General features: G+C 39.7%; 15 non-coding genes across 15 annotated transcripts; all 15 read left to right on the plus strand.

Annotated features, from left to right (window-relative positions):
* The first annotated feature begins 1,146 nt into the window (after window positions 1-1,146).
* Window positions 1,147-1,219, plus strand: Trnaa-ugc (transfer RNA alanine (anticodon UGC)). The gene has a single exon. It is a non-coding gene; the product is annotated as a tRNA-Ala (tRNA).
* A 1,407-nt stretch (window positions 1,220-2,626) lies between these two features.
* On the plus strand, window positions 2,627-2,699 carry Trnaa-ugc (transfer RNA alanine (anticodon UGC)). The gene has a single exon. It is a non-coding gene; the product is annotated as a tRNA-Ala (tRNA).
* Window positions 2,700-4,076: 1,377 nt separating this feature from the next.
* Window positions 4,077-4,149, plus strand: Trnaa-ugc (transfer RNA alanine (anticodon UGC)). The gene has a single exon. It is a non-coding gene; the product is annotated as a tRNA-Ala (tRNA).
* Window positions 4,150-5,160: 1,011 nt separating this feature from the next.
* On the plus strand, window positions 5,161-5,233 carry Trnaa-ugc (transfer RNA alanine (anticodon UGC)). Its single transcript has one exon. It is a non-coding gene; the product is annotated as a tRNA-Ala (tRNA).
* A 1,382-nt stretch (window positions 5,234-6,615) lies between these two features.
* Window positions 6,616-6,688, plus strand: Trnaa-ugc (transfer RNA alanine (anticodon UGC)). The gene has a single exon. It is a non-coding gene; the product is annotated as a tRNA-Ala (tRNA).
* A 1,382-nt stretch (window positions 6,689-8,070) lies between these two features.
* Window positions 8,071-8,143, plus strand: Trnaa-ugc (transfer RNA alanine (anticodon UGC)). Its single transcript has one exon. It is a non-coding gene; the product is annotated as a tRNA-Ala (tRNA).
* Window positions 8,144-9,520: 1,377 nt separating this feature from the next.
* Window positions 9,521-9,593, plus strand: Trnaa-ugc (transfer RNA alanine (anticodon UGC)). The gene has a single exon. It is a non-coding gene; the product is annotated as a tRNA-Ala (tRNA).
* Window positions 9,594-10,976: 1,383 nt separating this feature from the next.
* Window positions 10,977-11,049, plus strand: Trnaa-ugc (transfer RNA alanine (anticodon UGC)). Its single transcript has one exon. It is a non-coding gene; the product is annotated as a tRNA-Ala (tRNA).
* A 1,378-nt stretch (window positions 11,050-12,427) lies between these two features.
* On the plus strand, window positions 12,428-12,500 carry Trnaa-ugc (transfer RNA alanine (anticodon UGC)). The gene has a single exon. It is a non-coding gene; the product is annotated as a tRNA-Ala (tRNA).
* Window positions 12,501-13,882: 1,382 nt separating this feature from the next.
* On the plus strand, window positions 13,883-13,955 carry Trnaa-ugc (transfer RNA alanine (anticodon UGC)). Its single transcript has one exon. It is a non-coding gene; the product is annotated as a tRNA-Ala (tRNA).
* Window positions 13,956-15,333: 1,378 nt separating this feature from the next.
* On the plus strand, window positions 15,334-15,406 carry Trnaa-ugc (transfer RNA alanine (anticodon UGC)). Its single transcript has one exon. It is a non-coding gene; the product is annotated as a tRNA-Ala (tRNA).
* A 2,829-nt stretch (window positions 15,407-18,235) lies between these two features.
* Window positions 18,236-18,308, plus strand: Trnaa-ugc (transfer RNA alanine (anticodon UGC)). Its single transcript has one exon. It is a non-coding gene; the product is annotated as a tRNA-Ala (tRNA).
* Window positions 18,309-19,684: 1,376 nt separating this feature from the next.
* On the plus strand, window positions 19,685-19,757 carry Trnaa-ugc (transfer RNA alanine (anticodon UGC)). Its single transcript has one exon. It is a non-coding gene; the product is annotated as a tRNA-Ala (tRNA).
* A 1,376-nt stretch (window positions 19,758-21,133) lies between these two features.
* On the plus strand, window positions 21,134-21,206 carry Trnaa-ugc (transfer RNA alanine (anticodon UGC)). Its single transcript has one exon. It is a non-coding gene; the product is annotated as a tRNA-Ala (tRNA).
* A 1,380-nt stretch (window positions 21,207-22,586) lies between these two features.
* Trnaa-ugc (transfer RNA alanine (anticodon UGC)) lies at window positions 22,587-22,659 on the plus strand. Its single transcript has one exon. It is a non-coding gene; the product is annotated as a tRNA-Ala (tRNA).
* The last annotated feature ends 771 nt before the right edge of the window (window positions 22,660-23,430 follow it).

Here is a 23,430-nt window from a genome sequence, read left to right on the forward strand (position 1 = left end):
ATCCTGCCGAGGGAATTTAGCCTTCGTTCCAGACCGGACTCGTATCGTACAAGATTTTTTTTTTCTAATTTCACTTTGTGGAGTATCATAACATAGGTAAACAAATTCTTTCAGTTGCCCAGTTTCCAAGTCCATTTATTTTATTTTATTTCCAAACATTTGCAATAATGAGACGTATATTAGCGACCAAAGAGACAACATAAAATATTTCCTCAAACTTCTCTAAATCATGTTGAATTAAGTCACTTTCACCAATAATTATTCGAATTTCATACATGGCGTATTTGTAGAACGCAACTTAAGCGTGACAATCTTTGCGCTTTCAGAAGGCTTCAACGCCGTGACTTCGCGTACTATGTATTGTAAAAGACAGATATTTGCAACGTGCAAGTGCTTGTCAAAATGCCTCTGATTAGAACGTTGTGGATGGTATAATCACCGTGTGTTGAGACGATGACACACAACTCTAAAATTCGAAAAAAAAGTAAACCTTGTCTTAAAATCCAGACTAACGGTATTATACAGCGATCATTTGCGATCATTACCGCAAACTGTATTGTATGCTAATGGAACAAGAGGGCGTATACTGGGTTGGATCGTCTGCCAGTATCCCGTTGTCATTGCTCCAGTTTCCCGTGACCACGTTTGTTTCTTCTTTTTTCGACAAAAAAAAATGCAATAATTGTTGAAGAAAGCAAGACAACAATAACAATAGCGACCAGCCTTTAGGGGAGCTAAAATACTAGCTCCATTCTCAGATGGCAGAGCGCTCGTTTTGCATGAGAGATGTACCAGGATTGATGCCCGGGTTTTCCACGATCAAGGTCTTTTCATACCTTATAGCTCGGTCTTGTTGAAGACATCAAATTTACATACTGAACAATCCTTTATTTTGATGCCATCAGATACAGCGACCTTTGTTTCCTACAACACACTGTTCAGAAACCGTTACAAGCTAACATAGCCCCTGGAGCTATACTGCTCCGTGAGAAGCCAATAGTGAAATGGGATAAGACAGCAGCAGATTTCGTCCTTTCAACTAACTCAGGTGGCACAGAGGTTGTCAAGAAACCGTGACTACTGAAGGAAATCATTCAAGAAAGCAAGTTAGCTATAAGTATTTACTTTTACATGTAAGAATCTTGAGGGGGGCTAGCTCAAATGGTAGAGCGCTCGTTTTGCATACGAGAGGTACCGGGATCGATCCCCGGGCTCTCCAAGGTGAAAGCTTTTATTCTTTTAATTCCTTGTTGTCACTTTATATTGCTCTCCTTTTGATAGTTCATCATATAACTTTAAAACTGTATAGTATCTCGCGGGACACATGAGAAGAAAATATTTTAAACTGCCTTTAATATAGTTTAAAGGTGATTGGAGGGGTTTTATAGCTGCTGTTTCTGCTGCCAGCATGCTGTCTTGGACTTTTCCTATCGTCTTCAGAAGTGGCAAAAGATCGAATATACGTAGCTCCGGCCCACCTTTAATCCTCAAGGCATCGAGTGTACACCGAGTATGCATGCCTAATACCAGGGAGGTGACACCTCCCTGCTAATACACATAAACGTTTGCTTTGTTGCCATCAGATGCAGCGAATTTTGTATTACGCCAAGAAATGCAACGGGTTTAGTTCGAAGGTCACTATGATATATGCTCAAGAAGCTGTATTGATCACCTCCTCGTCTGGTCTTATCACATGAATAGCCAGCTTGGGGTCTCTTTAGATCATCATTTAATGTATTTATGTGATGTCAGTAGGTATATACCACGTGAATTGTATTCACGGATTCTAATTCCATATAACCATGTATATCAACTGGCATCTAATCCGTCAAGATGACCAAACAGGCTCTACTTTAGACGTTTTCATGTGTTGCCATAACGCTCCAGTTTCCCGTGACCACGTTTGTTTCTTCTTCTTTTTTCGACAAAAAAAAAATAATAATGCAATAAGTTGAAGAAAGCAAGTCAACAATAACAATGGCGACCAGCCTTTAGGGGAGCTAAAAGAGTAGCTCAATTCTCAGATGGTAGAGCGCTCGTTTGGCATGAGAGATGTACCAGGATTGATGCCCGGGTTTTCCACGATCAAGGTCTTTTCATACCTTATAGCTCGCTCTTGTTTAAACTAAAATTTCACTACAATTTTCAGATAATACATCTGATTGGATACCTACGAGGAAAATTATTTCAAAATGTTATCTAAATTCTTTTTAAGTGATTAGAGAGGATGAACAGAAGCTGCTCTTACTGTCTCCAGCATGTTGTATTATAACTTCCCCTATAATCTTCGAAAATGGCAAAGGAAACTATCTTGCTTCCTCTCTGCATTAATCTTCAAGACATCAAATTTACATACTGAACAATCCTTTATTTTGATGCCATCAGATACAGCGACCTTTGTTTCCTACAACACACTGTTCAGAAACCGTTACAAGCTAACATAGCCCCTGGAGCTATACTGCTCGGTGAGAAGCCAATAGTGAAATGGGATAAGACAGCAGCAGATTTCGTCCTTTCAACTAACTCAGGTGGCACAGAGGTTGTCAAGAAACCGTGACTACTGAAGGAAATCATTCAAGAAAGCAAGTTAGCTATAAGTATTTACTTTTACATGTAAGAATCTTGAGGGGGGCTAGCTCAAATGGTAGAGCGCTCGTTTTGCATACGAGAGGTACCGGGATCGATCCCCGGGCTCTCCAAGGTGAAAGCTTTTATTCTTTTAATTCCTTGTTGTCACTTTATACTGCTCTACTTTTGATAGTTCATCATATAACTTTAAAACTGTATAGTATCTCGCGGGACACATGAGAAGAAAATATTTTAAACTGCCTTTAATATTGTTTAAAGGTGATTGGAGGGGTTTTATAGCTGCTGTTTCTGCTGCCAGACATGCTGTCTTGGACTTTTCCTATCGTCTTCAGAAGTGGCATAGGATCGAATATACGTAGCTTCGGCCCACCTTTAATCCTCAAGGCATCGAGTGTACACCGAGTATGCATGCCTAATACACATAAACGTTTGCTTTGTTGCCATCAGATGCAGCGAATTTTGTATTACACCAAGAAATGCAACGGGTTTAGTTCGAAGGTCACTATGATATATGCTCAAGAAGCTGTATTGATCATCTCCTCGTCTGGTCTTATCACATGAATAGCCAGCTTGGGGTCTCTTTAGATCATCATTTAATGTATTTATGTGATGTCAGTAGGTATAAACCACGTGAATTGTATTCACGGATTCTAATTCCATATAACCATGTATATCAACTGGCATCTAATCCGTCAAGATGACCAAACAGGCTCTACTTTAGACGTTTTCATGTGTTGCCATAACGCTCCAGTTTCCCGTGACCACGTTTGTTTCTTCTTCTTTTTTCGACAAAAAAAAAATAATGAAATAAGTTGAAGAAAGCAAGTCAACAATAACAATGGGGACCAGCCTTTAGGGGAGCTAAAAGAGTAGCTCAATTATCAGATGGTAGAGCGCTCGTTTTGCATGAGAGATGTACCAGGATTGATGCCCGGGTTTTCCACGATCAAGGCCTTTTCATACCTTATAGCTCGCTCTTGTTTAAACTAAAATTTCACTACAATTTTCAGATAATACATCTGATTGGATAGCTACGAGGAAAATTATTTCAAAACGTCATCTAAATTCTTTTTAAGTGATCAGAGAGGATGAACAGAAGCTGCTCTTACTGTCTCCAGCATGTTGTATTGGAGGTTCCCCTATAATCTTCGGAAATGGCAAAGGAAACTATCTTGCTTCTTCTCTGCATTAATCTTCAAGACATCAAATTTACATACTGAACAATCCTTTATTTTGATGCCATCAGATACAGCGACCTTTGTTTCCTACAACACACTGTTCAGAAACCGTTACAAGCTAACATAGCCCCTGGAGCTATACTGCTCCGTGAGAAGCCAATAGTGAAATGGGATAAGACAGCAGCAGATTTCGTCCTTTCAACTAACTCAGGTGGCACAGAGGTTGTCAAGAAACCGTGACTACTGAAGGAAATCATTCAAGAAAGCAAGTTAGCTATAAGTATTTACTTTTACATGTAAGAATCTTGAGGGGGGCTAGCTCAAATGGTAGAGCGCTCGTTTTGCATACGAGAGGTACCGGGATCGATCCCCGGGCTCTCCAAGGTGAAAGTTTTTATTCTTTTAATTCCTTGTTGTCACTTTATATTGCTCTACTTTTGATAGTTCATCATATAACTTTAAAACTGTAGCCAGCTTGGGGTCTCTTTAGATCATCATTTAATGTATTTATGTGATGTCAGTAGGTATATACCACGTGAATTGATTCACGGATTCTAATTCCATATAACCATGTATATCAACTGGCATCTAATCCGTCAAGATGACCAAACAGGCTCTACTTTAGACGTTTTCATGTGTTGCCATAACGCTCCAGTTTCCCGTGACCACGTTTGTTTTCTTCTTCTTTTTTTCGATAAAAAAAAAATAATACAATAAGTTGAAGAAAGCAAGTCAACAATAACAATGGCGACCAGCCTTTAGGGGAGCTAAAAGAGTAGCTCAATTCTCAGATGGTAGAGCGCTCGTTTTGCATGAGAGATGTACCAGGATTGATGCCCGGGTTTTCCACGATCAAGGTCTTTTCATACCTTATAGCTCGCTCTTGTTTAAACTAAAATTTCACTACAATTTTCAGATAATACATCTGATTGGATACCTACGAGGAAAATTATTTCAAAATGTCATCTAAATTCTTTTTAAGTGATCAGAGAGGATGAACAGAAGCTGCTCTTACTGTCTCCAGCATGTTGTATTGGAGGTTCCCCTATAATCTTCGGAAATGGCAAAGGAAACTATCTTGCTTCCTCTCTGCATTAATCTTCAAGACATCAAATTTACAAACTGAACAATCCTTTATTTTGATGCCATCAGATACAGCGACCTTTGTTTCCTACAACACACTGTTCAGAAACCGTTACAAGCTAACATAGCCCCTGGAGCTATACTGCTCCGTGAGAAGCCAATAGTGAAATGGGATAAGACAGCAGCAGATTTCGTCCTTTCAACTAACTCAGGTGGCACAGAGGTTGTCAAGAAACCGTGACTACTGAAGGAAATCATTCAAGAAAGCAAGTTAGCTATAAGTATTTACTTTTACATGTAAGAATCTTGAGGGGGGCTAGCTCAAATGGTAGAGCGCTCGTTTTGCATACGAGAGGTGCCGGGATCGATCCCCGGGCTCTCCAAGGTGAAAGTTTTTATTCTTTTAATTCCTTGTTGTCACTTTATACTGCTCTACTTTTGATAGTTCATCATATAACGTTCAAACTGTATAGTATCTCGCGGGACACATGAGAAGAAAATATTTTAAACTGCCTTTAATATTGTTTAAAGGTGATTGGAGGGGTTTTATAGCTGCTGTTTCTACTGCCATACATGCTGTCTTGGACTTTTCCTAGCGTCTTCAGAAGTGGCATAGGATCGAATATACGTAGCTTCGGCCCACCTTTAATCCTCGAGGCATCGAGTGTACACCGAGTATGCATGCCTAATACACATAAACGTTTGCTTTGTTGCCATCAGATGCAGCGAATTTTGTATTACACCAAGAAATGCAACGGGTTTAGTTCGAAGATCACTATGATATATGCTCAAGAAGCTGTATTGATCATCTCCTCGTCGGTCTTATCACATGAATAGCCAGCTTGGGGTCTCTGTAGATCATCATTCAATGTATTTATGTGATGTCAGTAGGTATATACCACGTGAATTGTATTCACGGATTCTAATTCCATATAACCATGTATATCAACTGGCATCTAATCCGTCAAGATGACCAAACAGGCTCTACTTTAGACGTTTTCATGTGTTGCCATAACGCTCCAGTTTCCCGTGACCACGTTTGTTTCTTCTTCTTTTTTCGCCAAAAAAAATAATAATAATAATGCAATAAGTTGAAGAAAGCAAGTCAACAATAACAATGGCGACCAGCCTTTAGGGAGCTAAAAGAGTAGCTCAATTCTCAGATGGTAAAGCGCTCGTTTTGCATGAGAGATGTACCAGGATTGATGCCCGGGTTTTCCACGATCAAGGTCTTTTCATACCTTATAGCTCGCTCTTGTTTAAACTAAAATTTCACTACAATTTTCAGATAATACATCTGATTGGATACCTACGAGGAAAATTATTTCAAAATGTCATCTAAATTCTTTTTAAGTGATCAGAGAGGATGAACAGAAGCTGCTCTTACTGTCTCCAGCATGTTGTATTGGAGGTTCCCCTATAATCTTCGGAAATGGCAAATGAAACTATCTTGCTTCCTCTCTGCATTAATCTTCAAGACATCAAATTTACATACTGAACAATCCTTTATTTTGATGCCATCAGATACAGCGACCTTTGTTTCCTACAACACACTGTTCAGAAACCGTTACAAGCTAACATAGCCCCTGGAGCTATACTGCTCGGTGAGAAGCCAATAGTGAAATGGGATAAGACAGCAGCAGATTTCGTCCTTTCAACTAACTCAGGTGGCACAGAGGTTGTCAAGAAACCGTGACTACTGAAGGAAATCATTCAAGAAAGCAAGTTAGCTATAAGTATTTACTTTTACATGTAAGAATCTTGAGGGGGGCTAGCTCAAATGGTAGAGCGCTCGTTTTGCATACGAGAGGTGCCGGGATCGATCCCCGGGCTCTCCAAGGTGAAAGTTTTTATTCTTTTAATTCCTTGTTGTCACTTTATACTGCTCTACTTTTGATAGTTCATCATATAACTTTCAAACTGTATAGTATCTCGCGGGACACATGAGAAGAAAATATTTTAAACTGCCTTTAATATTGTTTAAAGGTGATTGGAGGGGTTTTATAGCTGCTGTTTCTGCTGCCAGACATGCTGTCTTGGACTTTTCCTAGCGTCTTCAGAAGTGGCATAGGATCGAATATACGTAGCTTCGGCCCACCTTTAATCCTCGAGGCATCGAGTGTACACCGAGTATGCATGCCTAATACACATAAACGTTTGCTTTGTTGCCATCAGATGCAGCGAATTTTGTATTACACCAAGAAATGCAACGGGTTTAGTTCGAAGATCACTATGATATATGCTCAAGAAGCTGTATTGATCATCTCCTCGTCTGGTCTTATCACATGAATAGCCAGCTTGGGGTCTCTGTAGATCATCATTCAATGTATTTATGTGATGTCAGTAGGTATATACCACGTGAATTGTATTCACGGATTCTAATTCCATATAACCATGTATATCAACTGGCATCTAATCCGTCAAGATGACCAAACAGGCTCTACTTTAGACGTTTTCATGTGTTGCCATAACGCTCCAGTTTCCCGTGACCACGTTTGTTTCTTCTTCTTTTTTCGCCAAAAAAATAATAATAATAATGCAATAAGTTGAAGAAAACAAGTCAACAATAACAATGGCGACCAGCCTTTAGGGAGCTAAAAGAGTAGCTCAATTCTCAGATGGTAAAGCGCTCGTTTTGCATGAGAGATGTACCAGGATTGATGCCCGGGTTTTCCACGATCAAGGTCTTTTCATACCTTATAGCTCGCTCTTGTTCAAACTAAAATTTCACTACAATTTTCAGATAATACATCTGATTGGATACCTACGAGGAAAATTATTTCAAAATGTCATCTAAATTCTTTTTAAGTGATCAGAGAGGATGAACAGAAGCTGCTCTTACTGACTCCAGCATGTTGTATTGGAGGTTCCCCTATAATCTTCGGAAATGGCAAAGGAAACTATCTTGCTTCCTCTCTGCATTAATCTTCAAGACATCAAATTTACATACTGAACAATCCTTTATTTTGATGCCATCAGATACAGCGACCTTTGTTTCCTACAACACACTGTTCAAAAACCGTTACAAGCTAACATAGCCCCTGGAGCTATACTGCTCGGTGAGAAGCCAATAGTGAAATGGGATAAGACAGCAGCAGATTTCGTCCTTTCAACTAACTCAGGTGGCACAGAGGTTGTCAAGAAACCGTGACTACTGAAGGAAATCATTCAAGAAAGCAAGTTAGCTATAAGTATTTACTTTTACATGTAAGAATCTTGAGGGGGGCTAGCTCAAATGGTAGAGCGCTCGTTTTGCATACGAGAGGTGCCGGGATCGATCCCCGGGCTCTCCAAGGTGAAAGTTTTTATTCTTTTAATTCCTTGTTGTCACTTTATACTGCTCTACTTTTGATAGTTCATCATATAACTTTGAACTGTATAGTATCTCGCGGGACACATGAGAAGAAAATATTTTAAACTGCCTTTAATATTGTTTAAAGGTGATTGGAGGGGTTTTATAGCTGCTGTTTCTACTGCCATACATGCTGTCTTGGACTTTTCCTATCGTCTTCAGAAGTGGCATAGGAGCGAATATACGTAGCTTCGGCCCACCTTTAATCCTCGAGGCATCGAGTGTACACCGAGTATGCATGCCTAATACACATAAACGTTTGCTTTGTTGCCATCAGATGCAGCGAATTTTGTATTACACCAAGAAATACAACGGGTTTAGTTCGAAGGTCACTATGATATATCCTCAAGAAGCTGTATTGATCATCTCCTCGTCTGGTCTTATCACATGAATAGCCAGCTAGGGGTCTCTGTAGATCATCATTTAATGTATTTATGTGATGTCAGTAGGTATATACCACGTGAATTGTATTCACGGATTCTAATTCCATATAACCATGTATATCAACTGGCATCTAATCCGTCAAGATGACCAAACAGGCTCTATTTTAGACGTTTTCATGTGTTGCCATAACGCTCCAGTTTCCCGTGACCACGTTTGTTTCTTCTTCTTTTTTCGACAAAAAAAAATAATAATGCAATAAGTTGAAGAAAGCAAGTCAACAATAACAATGGCGACCAGCCTTTAGGGAGCTAAAAGAGTAGCTCAATTCTCAGATGGTAAAGCGCTCGTTTTGCATGAGAGATGTACCAGGATTGATGCCCGGGTTTTCCACGATCAAGGTCTTTTCATACCTTATAGCTCGCTCTTGTTCAAACTAAAATTTCACTACAATTTTCAGATAATACATCTGATTGGATACCTACGAGGAAAATTATTTCAAAACGTCATCTAAATTCTTTTTAAGTGATCAGAGAGGATGAACAGAAGCTGCTCTTACTGTCTCCAGCATGTTGTATTGGAGGTTCCCCTATAATCTTCGGAAATGGCAAAGGAAACTATCTTGCTTCCTCTCTGCATTAATCTTCAAGACATCAAATTTACATACTGAACAATCCTTTATTTTGATGCCATCAGATACAGCGATCTTTGTTTCCTACAACACACTGTTCAGAAACCGTTACAAGCTAACATAGCCCCTGGAGCTATACTGCTCGGTGAGAAGCCAATAGTGAAATGGGATAAGACAGCAGCAGATTTCGTCCTTTCAACTAACTCAGGTGGCACAGAGGTTGTCAAGAAACCGTGACTACTGAAGGAAATCATTCAAGAAAGCAAGTTAGCTATAAGTATTTACTTTTACATGTAAGAATCTTGAGGGGGGCTAGCTCAAATGGTAGAGCGCTCGTTTTGCATACGAGAGGTGCCGGGATCGATCCCCGGGCTCTCCAAGGTGAAAGTTTTTATTCTTTTAATTCCTTGTTGTCACTTTATACTGCTCTACTTTTGATAGTTCATCATATAACTTTCAAACTGTATAGTATCTCGCGGGACACATGAGAAGAAAATATTTTAAACTGCCTTTAATATTGTTTAAAGGTGATTGGAGGGGTTTTATAGCTGCTGTTTCTGCTGCCAGACATGCTGTCTTGGACTTTTCCTAGCGTCTTCAGAAGTGGCATAGGATCGAATATACGTAGCTTCGGCCCACCTTTAATCCTCGAGGCATCGAGTGTACACCGAGTATGCATGCCTAATACACATAAACGTTTGCTTTGTTTCCGTCAGATGCAGCGAATTTTGTATTACACCAAGAAATGCAACGGGTTTAGTTCGAAGGTCACTATGATATATGCTCAAGAAGCTGTATTGATCATCTCCTCGTCTGGTCTTATCACATGAACAGCCAACTTGGGGTCTCTTTAGATCATCATATAATGTATTTATGTGATGTCAGTAGGTATATACCACGTGAATTGTATTCACGGATTCTAATTCCATATAACCATGTATATCAACTGGCATCTAATCCGTCAAGATGACCAAACAGGCTCTACTTTAGACGTTTTCATGTGTTGCCATAACGCTCCAGTTTCCCGTGTCCACGTTTGTTTCTTCTTCTTTTTTCGACAAAAAAGAAATAATAATAATGCAATAAGTTGAAGAAAGCAAGTCAACAATAACAATGGTGACCAGCCTTTAGGGGAGCTAAAAGAGTAGCTCAATTCTCAGATGGTAGAGCGCTCGTTTTGCATGAGAGATGTACCAGGATTGATGCCCGGGTTTTCCACGATCAAGGTCTTTTCATACCTTATAGCTCGCTCTTGTTTAAACTAAAATTTCACTATAATTTTCAGATAATACATCTGATTGGATACCTACGAGGAAAATTATTTCAAAACGTCATCTAAATTCTTTTTAAGTGATCAGAGAGGATGAACAGAAGCTGCTCTTACTGTCTCCAGCATGTTGTATTGGAGGTTCCCCTATAATCTTCGGAAATGGCAAAGGAAACTATCTTGCTTCTTCTCTGCATTAATCTTCAAGACATCAAATTTACATACTGAACAATCCTTTATTTTGATGCCATCAGATACAGCGACCTTTGTTTCCTACAACACACTGTTCAGAAACCGTTACAAGCTAACATAGCCCCTGGAGCTATACTGCTCGGTGAGAAGCCAATAGTGAAATGGGATAAGACAGCAGCAGATTTCGTCCTTTCAACTAACTCAGGTGGCACAGAGGTTGTCAAGAAACCGTGACTACTGAAGGAAATCATTCAAGAAAGCAAGTTAGCTATAAGTATTTACTTTTACATGTAAGAATCTTGAGGGGGGCTAGCTCAAATGGTAGAGCGCTCGTTTTGCATACGAGAGGTGCCGGGATCGATCCCCGGGCTCTCCAAGGTGAAAGTTTTTATTCTTTTAATTCCTTGTTGTCACTTTATACTGCTCTACTTTTGATAGTTCATCATATAACTTTCAAACTGTATAGTATCTCGCGGGACACATGAGAAGAAAATATTTTAAACTGCCTTTAATATTGTTTAAAGGTGATTAATGGAGGGGTTTTATAGCTGCTGTTCCTGCTGCCAGACATGCTGTGGACTTTTCCTAGCGTCTTCAGAAGTGGCATAGGATCGAATATACGTAGCTTCGGCCCACCTTTAATCCTCGAGGCATCGAGTGTACACCGAGTATGCATGCCTAATACACATAAACGTTTGCTTTGTTGCCATCAGATGCAGCGAATTTTGTATTACACCAAGAAATGCAACGGGTTTAGTTCGAAGATCACTATGATATATGCTCAAGAAGCTGTATTGATCATCTCCTCGTCTGGTCTTCACATGAATAGCCAGCTTGGGGTCTCTGTAGATCATCATTCAATGTATTTATGTGATGTCAGTAGGTATATACCACGTGAATTGTATTCACGGATTCTAATTCCATATAACCATGTATATCAACTGGCATCTAATCCGTCAAGATGACCAAACAGGCTCTACTTTAGACGTTTTCATGTGTTGCCATAACGCTCCAGTTTCCCGTGACCACGTTTGTTTCTTCTTCTTTTTTCGCCAAAAAAAATAATAATAATGCAATAAGTTGAAGAAAGCAAGTCAACAATAACAATGGCGACCAGCCTTTAGGGAGCTAAAAGAGTAGCTCAATTCTCAGATGGTAAAGCGCTCGTTTGGCATGAGATATGTACCAGGATTGATGCCCGGGTTTTCCACGATCAAGGTCTTTTCATACCTTATAGCTCGCTCTTGTTTAAACTAAAATTTCACTACAATTTTCAGATAATACATCTGATTGGATACCTACGAGGAAAATTATTTCAAAATGTCATCTAAATTCTTTTTAAGTGATCAGAGAGGATGAACAGAAGCTGCTCTTACTGTCTCCAGCATGTTGTATTGGAGGTTCCCCTATAATCTTCGGAAATGGCAAAGGAAACTATCTTGCTTCCTCTCTGCATTAATCTTCAAGAAATCAAATTTACATACTGAACAATCCTTTATTTTGATGCCATCAGATACAGCGACCTTTGTTTCCTACAACACACTGTTCAGAAACCGTTACAAGCTAACATAGCCCCTGGAGCTATACTGCTCGGTGAGAAGCCAATAGTGAAATGGGATAAGACAGCAGCAGATTTCGTCCTTTCAACTAACTCAGGTGGCACAGAGGTTGTCAAGAAACCGTGACTACTGAAGGAAATCATTCAAGAAAGCAAGTTAGCTATAAGTATTTACTTTTACATGTAAGAAGCTTGAGGGGGGCTAGCTCAAATGGTAGAGCGCTCGTTTTGCATACGAGAGGTGCCGGGATCGATCCCCGGGCTCTCCAAGGTGAAAGTTTTTATTCTTTTAATTCCTTGTTGTCACTTTATACTGCTGTACTTTTGATAGTTCATCATATAACGTTCAAACTGTATAGTATCTCGCGGGACACATGAGAAGAAAATATTTTAAACTGCATTTAATATTGTTTAAAGGTGATTGGAGGGGTTTTATAGCTGCTGTTTCTACTGCCATACATGCTGTCTTGGACTTTTCCTATCGTCTTCAGAAGTGGCATAGGAGCGAATATACGTAGCTTCGGCCCACCTTTAATCCTCGAGGCATCGAGTGTACACCGAGTATGCATGCCTAATACACATAAACGTTTGCTTTGTTGCCATCAGATGCAGCGAATTTTGTATTACACCAAGAAATGCAACGGGTTTAGTTCGAAGGTCACTATGATATATGCTCAAGAAGCTGTATTGATCATCTCCTCGTCTGGTCTTATCACATGAATAGCCAGCTAGGGGTCTCTGTAGATCATCATTTAATGTATTTATGTGATGTCAGTAGGTATATACCACGTGAATTGTATTCACGGATTCTAATTCCATATAACCATGTATATCAACTGGCATCTAATCCGTCAAGATGACCAAACAGGCTCTATTTTAGACGTTTTCATGTGTTGCCATAACGCTCCAGTTTCCCGTGACCACGTTTGTTTCTTCTTCTTTTTTCGACAAAAAAGAAATAATAATAATGCAATAAGTTGAAGAAAGCAAGTCAACAATAACAATGGCGACCAGCCTTTAGGGAGCTAAAAGAGTAGCTCAATTCTCAGATGGTAGAGCGCTCGTTTTGCATGAGAGATGTACCAGGATTGATGCCCGGGTTTTCCACGATCAAGGTCTTTTCATACCTTATAGCTCGCTCTTGTTTAAACTAAAATTTCACTACAATTTTCAGATAATACATCTGATTGGATACCTACGAGGAAAATTATTTCAAAACGTCATCTAAATTCTTTTTAAGTGATCAGAGAGGATGAACAGAAGCTGCTCTTACTGTCTCCAGCATGTTGTATTGGAGGTTCCCCTATAATCTTCGGAAATGGCAAAGGAAACTATCTTGCTTCTTCTCTGCATTAATCTTCAAGACATCAAATTTACATACTGAACAATCCTTTATTTTGATGCCATCAGATACAGCGACCTTTGTTTCCTACAACACACTGTTCAGAAACCGTTACAAGCTAACATAGCCCCTGGAGCTATACTGCTCGGTGAGAAGCCAATAGTGAAATGGGATAAGACAGCAGCAGATTTCGTCCTTTCAACTAACTCAGGTGGAACAGAGGTTGTCAAGAAACCGTGACTACTGAAGGAAATCATTCAAGAAAGCAAGTTAGCTATAAGTATTTACTTTTACATGTAAGAATCTTGAGGGGGGCTAGCTCAAATGGTAGAGCGCTCGTTTTGCATACGAGAGGTGCCGGGATCGATCCCCGGGCTCTCCAGGGTGAAAGTTTTTATTCTTTTAATTCCTTGTTGTCACTTTATACTGCTCTACTTTTGATAGTTCATCATATAACTTTCAAACTGTGTAGTATCTCGCGGGACACATGAGAAGAAAATATTTCAAACTGCCTTTAATATTGTTTAAAGGTGATTGGAGGGGTTTTATAGCTGCTGTTTCTACTGCCATACATGCTGTCTTGGACTTTTCCTATCGTCTTCAGAAGTGGCATAGGAGCGAATATACGTAGCTTCGGCCCACCTTTAATCCTCGAGGCATCGAGTGTACACCGAGTATGCATGCCTAATACACATAAACGTTTGCTTTGTTGCCATCAGATGCAGCGAATTTTGTATTACACCAAGAAATGCAACGGGTTTAGTTCGAAGGTCACTATGATATATGCTCAAGAAGCTGTATTGATCATCTCCTCGTCTGGTCTTATCACATGAATAGCCAGCTTGGGGTCTCTTTAGATCATCATTTAATGTATTTATGTGATGTCAGTAGGTATATACCACGTGAATTGTATTCACGGATTCTAATTCCATATAACCATGTATATCAACTGGCATCTAATCCGTCAAGATGACCAAACAGGCTCTATTTTAGACGTTTTCATGTGTTGCCATAACGCTCCAGTTTCCCGTGACCACGTTTGTTTCTTCTTCTTTTTTCGACAAAAAAAAAAAATAATGCAATAAGTTGAAGAAAGCAAGTCAACAATAACAATGGCGACCAGCCTTTAGGGAGCTAAAAGAGTAGCTCAATTCTCAGATGGTAAAGCGCTCGTTTGGCATGAGAGATGTACCAGGATTGATGCCCGGGTTTTCCACGATCAAGGTCTTTTCATACCTTATAGCTCGCTCTTGTTTAAACTAAAATTTCACTACAATTTTCAGATAATACATCTGATTGGATACCTACGAGGAAAATTATTTCAAAACGTCATCTAAATTCTTTTTAAGTGATCAGAGAGGATGAACAGAAGCTGCTCTTACTGTCTCCAGCATGTTGTATTGGAGGTTCCCCTATAATCTTCGGAAATGGCAAAGGAAACTATCTTGCTTCTTCTCTGCATTAATCTTCAAGACATCAAATTTACATACTGAACAATCCTTTATTTTGATGCCATCAGATACAGCGACCTTTGTTTCCTACAACACACTGTTCAGAAACCGTTACAAGCTAACATAGCCCCTGGAGCTATACTGCTCGGTGAGAAGCCAATAGTGAAATGCGATAAGACAGCAGCAGATTTCGTCCTTTCAACTAACTCAGGTGGCACAGAGGTTGTCAAGAAACCGTGACTACTGAAGGAAATCATTCAAGAAAGCAAGTTAGCTATAAGTATTTACTTTTACATGTAAGAATCTTGAGGGGGGCTAGCTCAAATGGTAGAGCGCTCGTTTTGCATACGAGAGGTGCCGGGATCGATCCCCGGGCTCTCCAAGGTGAAAGTTTTTATTCTTTTAATTCCTTGTTGTCACTTTATACTGCTCTACTTTTGATAGTTCATCATATAACTTTCAAACTGTATAGTATCTCGCGGGACACATGAGAAGAAAATATTTTAAACTGCCTTTAATATTGTTTAAAGGTGATTGGAGGGGTTTTATAGCTGCTGTTCCTGCTGCCAGACATGCTGTGGACTTTTCCTAGCGTCTTCAGAAGTGGCATAGGATCGAATATACGTAGCTTCGGCCCACCTTTAATCCTCGAGGCATCGAGTGTACACCGAGTATGCATGCCTAATACACATAAACGTTTGCTTTGTTGCCATCAGATGCAGCGAATTTTGTATTACACCAAGAAATGCAAACGGGTTTAGTTCGAAGATCACTATGATATATGCTCAAGAAGCTGTATTGATCATCTCCTCGTCTGGTCTTATCACATGAATAGCCAGCTTGGGGTCTCTGTAGATCATCATTCAATGTATTTATGTGATGTCAGTAGGTATATACCACGTGAATTGTATTCACGGATTCTAATTCCATATAACCATGTATATCAACTGGCATCTAATCCGTCAAGATGACCAAACAGGCTCTACTTTAGACGTTTTCATGTGTTGCCATAACGCTCCAGTTTCCCGTGACCACGTTTGTTTCTTCTTCTTTTTTCGCCAAAAAAAAAATAATAATAATGCAATAAGTTGAAGAAAGCAAGTCAACAATAACAATGGCGACCAGCCTTTAGGGAGCTAAAAGAGTAGCTCAATTCTCAGATGGTAAAGCGCTCGTTTGGCATGAGATATGTACCAGGATTGATGCCCGGGTTTTCCACGATCAAGGTCTTTTCATACCTTATAGCTCGCTCTTGTTTAAACTAAAATTTCACTACAATTTTCAGATAATACATCTGATTGGATACCTACGAGGAAAATTATTTCAAAATGTCATCTAAATTCTTTTTAAGTGATCAGAGAGGATGAACAGAAGCTGCTCTTACTGTCTCCAGCATGTTGTATTGGAGGTTCCCCTATAATCTTCGGAAATGGCAAAGGAAACTATCTTGCTTCCTCTCTGCATTAATCTTCAAGAAATCAAATTTACATACTGAACAATCCTTTATTTTGATGCCATCAGATACAGCGACCTTTGTTTCCTACAACACACTGTTCAGAAACCGTTACAAGCTAACATAGCCCCTGGAGCTATACTGCTCGGTGAGAAGCCAATAGTGAAATGGGATAAGACAGCAGCAGATTTCGTCCTTTCAACTAACTCAGGTGGCACAGAGGTTGTCAAGAAACCGTGACTACTGAAGGAAATCATTCAAGAAAGCAATTTAGCTATAAGTATTTACTTTTACATGTAAGAATCTTGAGGGGGGCTAGCTCAAATGGTAGAGCGCATCGTTTTGCATACGAGAGGTGCCGGGATCGATCCCCGGGCTCTCCAAGGTGAAAGTTTTTATTCTTTTAATTCCTTGTTGTCACTTTATACTGCTGTACTTTTGATAGTTCATCATATAACGTTCAAACTGTATAGTATCTCGCGGGACACATGAGAAGAAAATATTTTAAACTGCATTTAATATTGTTTAAAGGTGATTGGAGGGGTTTTATAGCTGCTGTTTCTACTGCCATACATGCTGTCTTGGACTTTTCCTATCGTCTTCAGAAGTGGCATAGGAGCGAATATACGTAGCTTCGGCCCACCTTTAATCCTCGAGGCATCGAGTGTACACCGAGTATGCATGCCTAATACACATTGCTTTGTTGCCATCAGATGCAGCGAATTTTGTATTACACCAAGAAATGCAACGGGTTTAGTTCGAAGGTCACTATGATATATGCTCAAGAAGCTGTATTGATCATCTCCTCGTCTGGTCTTATCACATGAATAGCCAGCTAGGGGTCTCTGTAGATCATCATTTAATGTATTTATGTGATGTCAGTAGGTATATACCACGTGAATTGTATTCACGGATTCTAATTCCATATAACCATGTATATCAACTGGCATCTAATCCGTCAAGATGACCAAACAGGCTCTATTTTAGACGTTTTCATGTGTTGCCATAACGCTCCAGTTTCCCGTGACCACGTTTGTTTCTTCTTCTTTTTTCGACAAAAAAGAAATAATAATAATGCAATAAGTTGAAGAAAGCAAGTCAACAATAACAATGGCGACCAGCCTTTAGGGAGCTAAAAGAGTAGCTCAATTCTCAGATGGTAGAGCGCTCGTTTTGCATGAGAGATGTACCAGGATTGATGCCCGGGTTTTCCACGATCAAGGTCTTTTCATACCTTATAGCTCGCTCTTGTTTAAACTAAAATTTCACTACAATTTTCAGATAATACATCTGATTGGATACCTACGAGGAAAATTATTTCAAAACGTCATCTAAATTCTTTTTAAGTGATCAGAGAGGATGAACAGAAGCTGCTCTTACTGTCTCCAGCATGTTGTATTGGAGGTTCCCCTATAATCTTCGGAAATGGCAAAGGAAACTATCTTGCTTCTTCTCTGCATTAATCTTCAAGACATCAAATTTACATACTGAACAATCCTTTATTTTGATGCCATCAGATACAGCGACCTTTGTTTCCTACAACACACTGTTCAGAAACCGTTACAAGCTAACATAGCCCCTGGAGCTATACTGCTCGGTGAGAAGCCAATAGTGAAATGGGATAAGACAGCAGCAGATTTCGTCCTTTCAACTAACTCAGGTGGAACAGAGGTTGTCAAGAAACCGTGACTACTGAAGGAAATCATTCAAGAAAGCAAGTTAGCTATAAGTATTTACTTTTACATGTAAGAATCTTGAGGGGGGCTAGCTCAAATGGTAGAGCGCTCGTTTTGCATACGAGAGGTGCCGGGATCGATCCCCGGGCTCTCCAGGGTGAAAGTTTTTATTCTTTTAATTCCTTGTTGTCACTTTATACTGCTCTACTTTTGATAGTTCATCATATAACTTTCAAACTGTGTAGTATCTCGCGGGGACACATGAGAAGAAAATATTTCAAACTGCCTTTAATATTGTTTAAAGGTGATTGGAGGGGTTTTATAGCTGCTGTTTCTACTGCCATACATGCTGTCTTGGACTTTTCCTATCGTCTTCAGAAGTGGCATAGGAGCGAATATACGTAGCTTCGGCCCACCTTTAATCCTCGAGGCATCGAGTGTACACCGAGTATGCATGCCTAATACACATAAACGTTTGCTTTGTTGCCATCAGATGCAGCGAATTTTGTATTACACCAAGAAATGCAACGGGTTTAGTTCGAAGGTCACTATGATATATGCTCAAGAAGCTGTATTGATCATCTCCTCGTCTGGTCTTATCACATGAATAGCCAGCTTGGGGTCTCTTTAGATCATCATTTAATGTATTTATGTGATGTCAGTAGGTATATACCACGTGAATTGTATTCACGGATTCTAATTCCATATAACCATGTATATCAACTGGCATCTAATCCGTCAAGATGACCAAACAGGCTCTATTTTAGACGTTTTCATGTGTTGCCATAACGCTCCAGTTTCCCGTGACCACGTTTGTTTCTTCTTCTTTTTTCGACAAAAAAAAAATAATGCAATAAGTTGAAGAAAGCAAGTCAACAATAACAATGGCGACCAGCCTTTAGGGAGCTAAAAGAGTAGCTCAATTCTCAGATGGTAAAGCGCTCGTTTTGCATGAGAGATGTACCAGGATTGATGCCCGGGTTTTCCACGATCAAGGTCTTTTCATACCTTATAGCTCGCTCTTGTTTAAACTAAAATTTCACTACAATTTTCAGATAATACATCTGATTGGATACCTACGAGGAAAATTATTTCAAAACGTCATCTAAATTCTTTTTAAGTGATCAGAGAGGATGAACAGAAGCTGCTCTTACTGTCTCCAGCATGTTGTATTGGAGGTTCCCCTATAATCTTCGGAAATGGCAAAGGAAACTATCTTGCTTCTTCTCTGCATTAATCTTCAAGACATCAAATTTACATACTGAACAATCCTTTATTTGATGCCATCAGATACAGCGACCTTTGTTTCCTACAACACACTGTTCAGAAACCGTTACAAGCTAACATAGCCCCTGGAGCTATACTGCTCGGTGAGAAGCCAATAGTGAAATGGGATAAGACAGCAGCAGATTTCGTCCTTTCAACTAACTCAGGTGGAACAGAGGTTGTCAAGAAACCGTGACTACTGAAGGAAATCATTCAAGAAAGCAAGTTAGCTATAAGTATTTACTTTTACATGTAAGAATCTTGAGGGGGGCTAGCTCAAATGGTAGAGCGCTCGTTTTGCATACGAGAGGTGCCGGGATCGATCCCCGGGCTCTCCAGGGTGAAAGTTTTTATTCTTTTAATTCCTTGTTGTCACTTTATACTGCTCTACTTTTGATAGTTCATCATATAACTTTCAAACTGTGTAGTATCTCGCGGGACACATGAGAAGAAAATATTTCAAACTGCCTTTAATATTGTTTAAAGGTGATTGGAGGGGTTTTATAGCTGCTGTTTCTACTGCCATACATGCTGTCTTGGACTTTTCCTATCGTCTTCAGAAGTGGCATAGGAGCGAATATACGTAGCTTCGGCCCACCTTTAATCCTCGAGGCATCGAGTGTACACCGAGTATGCATGCCTAATACACATAAACGTTTGCTTTGTTGCCATCAGATGCAGCGAATTTTGTATTACACCAAGAAATGCAACGGGTTTAGTTCGAAGGTCACTATGATATATGCTCAAGAAGCTGTATTGATCATCTCCTCGTCTGGTCTTATCACATGAATAGCCAGCTTGGGGTCTCTTTAGATCATCATTTAATGTATTTATGTGATGTCAGTAGGTATATACCACGTGAATTGTATTCACGGATTCTAATTCCATATAACCATGTATATCAACTGGCATCTAATCCGTCAAGATGACCAAACAGGCTCTATTTTAGACGTTTTCATGTGTTGCCATAACGCTCCAGTTTCCCGTGACCACGTTTGTTTCTTCTTCTTTTTTCGACAAAAAAAAAATAATGCAATAAGTTGAAGAAAGCAAGTCAACAATAACAATGGCGACCAGCCTTTAGGGAGCTAAAAGAGTAGCTCAATTCTCAGATGGTAAAGCGCTCGTTTTGCATGAGAGATGTACCAGGATTGATGCCCGGGTTTTCCACGATCAAGGTCTTTTCATACCTTATAGCTCGCTCTTGTTTAAACTAAAATTTCACTACAATTTTCAGATAATACATCTGATTGGATACCTACGAGGAAAATTATTTCAAAACGTCATCTAAATTCTTTTTAAGTGATCAGAGAGGATGAACAGAAGCTGCTCTTACTGTCTCCAGCATGTTGTATTGGAGGTTCCCCTATAATCTTCGGAAATGGCAAAGGAAACTATCTTGCTTCTTCTCTGCATTAATCTTCAAGACATCAAATTTACATACTGAACAATCCTTTATTTTGATGCCATCAGATACAGCGACCTTTGTTTCCTACAACACACTGTTCAGAAACCGTTACAAGCTAACATAGCCCCTGGAGCTATACTGCTCGGTGAGAAGCCAATAGTGAAATGGGATAAGACAGCAGCAGATTTCGTCCTTTCAACTAACTCAGGTGGCACAGAGGTTGTCAAGAAACCGTGACTACTGAAGGAAATCATTCAAGAAAGCAAGTTAGGTATAAGTATTTACTTTTACATGTAAGAATCTTGAGGGGGGCTAGCTCAAATGGTAGAGCGCTCGTTTTGCATACGAGAGGTGCCGGGATCGATCCCCGGGCTCTCCAAGGTGAAAGTTTTTATTCTTTTAATTCCTTGTTGTCACTTTATACTGCTCTACTTTTGATAGTTCATCATATAACTTTCAAACTGTATAGTATCTCGCGGGACACATGAGAAGAAAATATTTTAAACTGCCTTTAATATTGTTTAAAGGTGATTGGAGGGGTTTTATAGCTGCTGTTTCTACTGCCATACATGCTGTCTTGGACTTTTCCTATCGTCTTCAGAAGTGGCATAGGAGCGAATATACGTAGCTTCGGCCCACCTTTAATCCTCGAGGCATCGAGTGTACACCGAGTATGCATGCCTAATACACATAAACGTTTGCTTTGTTGCCATCAGATGCAGCGAATTTTGTATTACACCAAGAAATGCAACGGGTTTAGTTCGAAGGTCACTATGATATATGCTCAAGAAGCTGTATTGATCATCTCCTCGTCTGGTCTTATCACATGAATAGCCAGCTTGGGGTCTCTTTAGATCATCATTTAATGTATTTATGTGATTTCGGTAGGTATATACCACGTGAATTGTATTCACGGATTCTAATTCCATATAACCATGTATATCAACTGGCATCTAATCCGTCAAGATGACCAAACAGGCTCTACTTTAGACGTTTTCATGTGTTGCCATAACGCTCCAGTTTCCCGTGACCACGTTTGTTTCTTCTTCTTTTTCGACAAAAAAAAAATAATAATGCAATCAGTTGAAGAAAGCAAGTCAACAATAACAATGGCGACCAGCCTTTAGGGGAGCTAAAAGAGTAGCTCAATTCTCAGATGGTAGAGCGCTCGTTTTGCATGAGAGATGTACCAGGATTGATGCCCGGGTTTTCCACGATCAAGGTCTTTTCATACCTTATAGCTCGCTCTTGTTTAAACTAAAATTTCACTACAATTTTCAGATATTACATCTGATTGGATAGCTACGAGGAAAATTATTTCAAAATGTCATCTAAATTTTTTTTTAAGTGATCAGAGAGGATGAACAGAAGCTGCTCTTACTGTCTCCAGCATGTTGTATTGGAGGTTCCCCTATAATCTTCGGAAATGGCAAAGGAAACTATCTTGCTTCCTCTCTGCATTAATCTTCAAGACATCAAATTTACATACTGAACAATCCTTTATTTTGATGCCATCAGATACAGCGACCTTTGTTTCCTACAACACACTGTTCAGAAACCGTTACAAGCTAACATAGCCCCTGGAGCTATACTGCTCGGTGAGAAGCCAATAGTGAAATGGGATAAGACAGCAGCAGATTTCGTCCTTTCAACTAACTCAGGTGGCACAGAGGTTGTCAAGAAACCGTGACTACTGAAGGAAATCATTCGAGAAAGCAAGTTAGCTATAAGTATTTACTTTTACATGTAAGAATCTTGAGGGGGGCTAGCTCAAATGGTAGAGCGCTCGTTTTGCATACGAGAGGTGCCGGGATCGATCCCCGGGCTCTCCAAGTTGAAAGTTTTTATTCTTTTAATTCCTTGTTGTCACTTTATATTGCTCTACTCTTGATAGTTCATCATATAACTTTAAAACTGTATAGTATCTCGCGGGACACATGAGAAGAAAATATTTTAAACTGCATTTAATATTGTTTAAAGGTGATTGGAGGGGTTTTATAGCTGCTGTTTCTGCTGCCAGCATGCTGTCTTGGACTTTTCCTATCGTCTTCAGAAGTGGCATAGGATCGAATATACGTAGCTTCGGCCCACCTTTAATCCTCAAGGCATCGAGTGTACACCGAGTATGCATGCCTAATACACATAAACGTTTGCTTTGTTGCCATCAGAGGCAGCAAATTTTGTATTACACCAAGAAATGCAACGGATTTAGTTTGAAGGTCACTATGATATATGCTCAAGAAGCTGTATTGATCATCTCCTCGTCTGGTCTTATCACATGAATAGCCAGCTTGGGGTCTCTTTAGATCATCATTTAATGTATTTATGTGATGTCAGTAGGTATATACCACGTGAATTGTATTCACGGATTCTAATTCCATATAACCATGTATATCAACTGGCATCTAATCCGTCAAGATGACCAAACAGGCTCTACTTTAGACGTTTTCATGTGTTGCCATAACGCTCCAGTTTCCCGTGACCACGTTTGTTTCTTCATCTTTTTTCGACAAAAAAAAAATAATAATGCAATAAGTTGAAGAAAGCAAGTCAACAATAACAATGGCGCCCAGCCTTTAGGGGAGCTAAAAGAGTAGCTCAAT

This window comes from Diadema antillarum, unplaced genomic scaffold (genome assembly GCF_040938485.1).
Source record: "Diadema antillarum isolate AM-2024a unplaced genomic scaffold, OU_Dant_1.0 seq00000740_RagTag, whole genome shotgun sequence".
NCBI lineage: Eukaryota > Metazoa > Echinodermata > Echinoidea > Diadematoida > Diadematidae > Diadema > Diadema antillarum.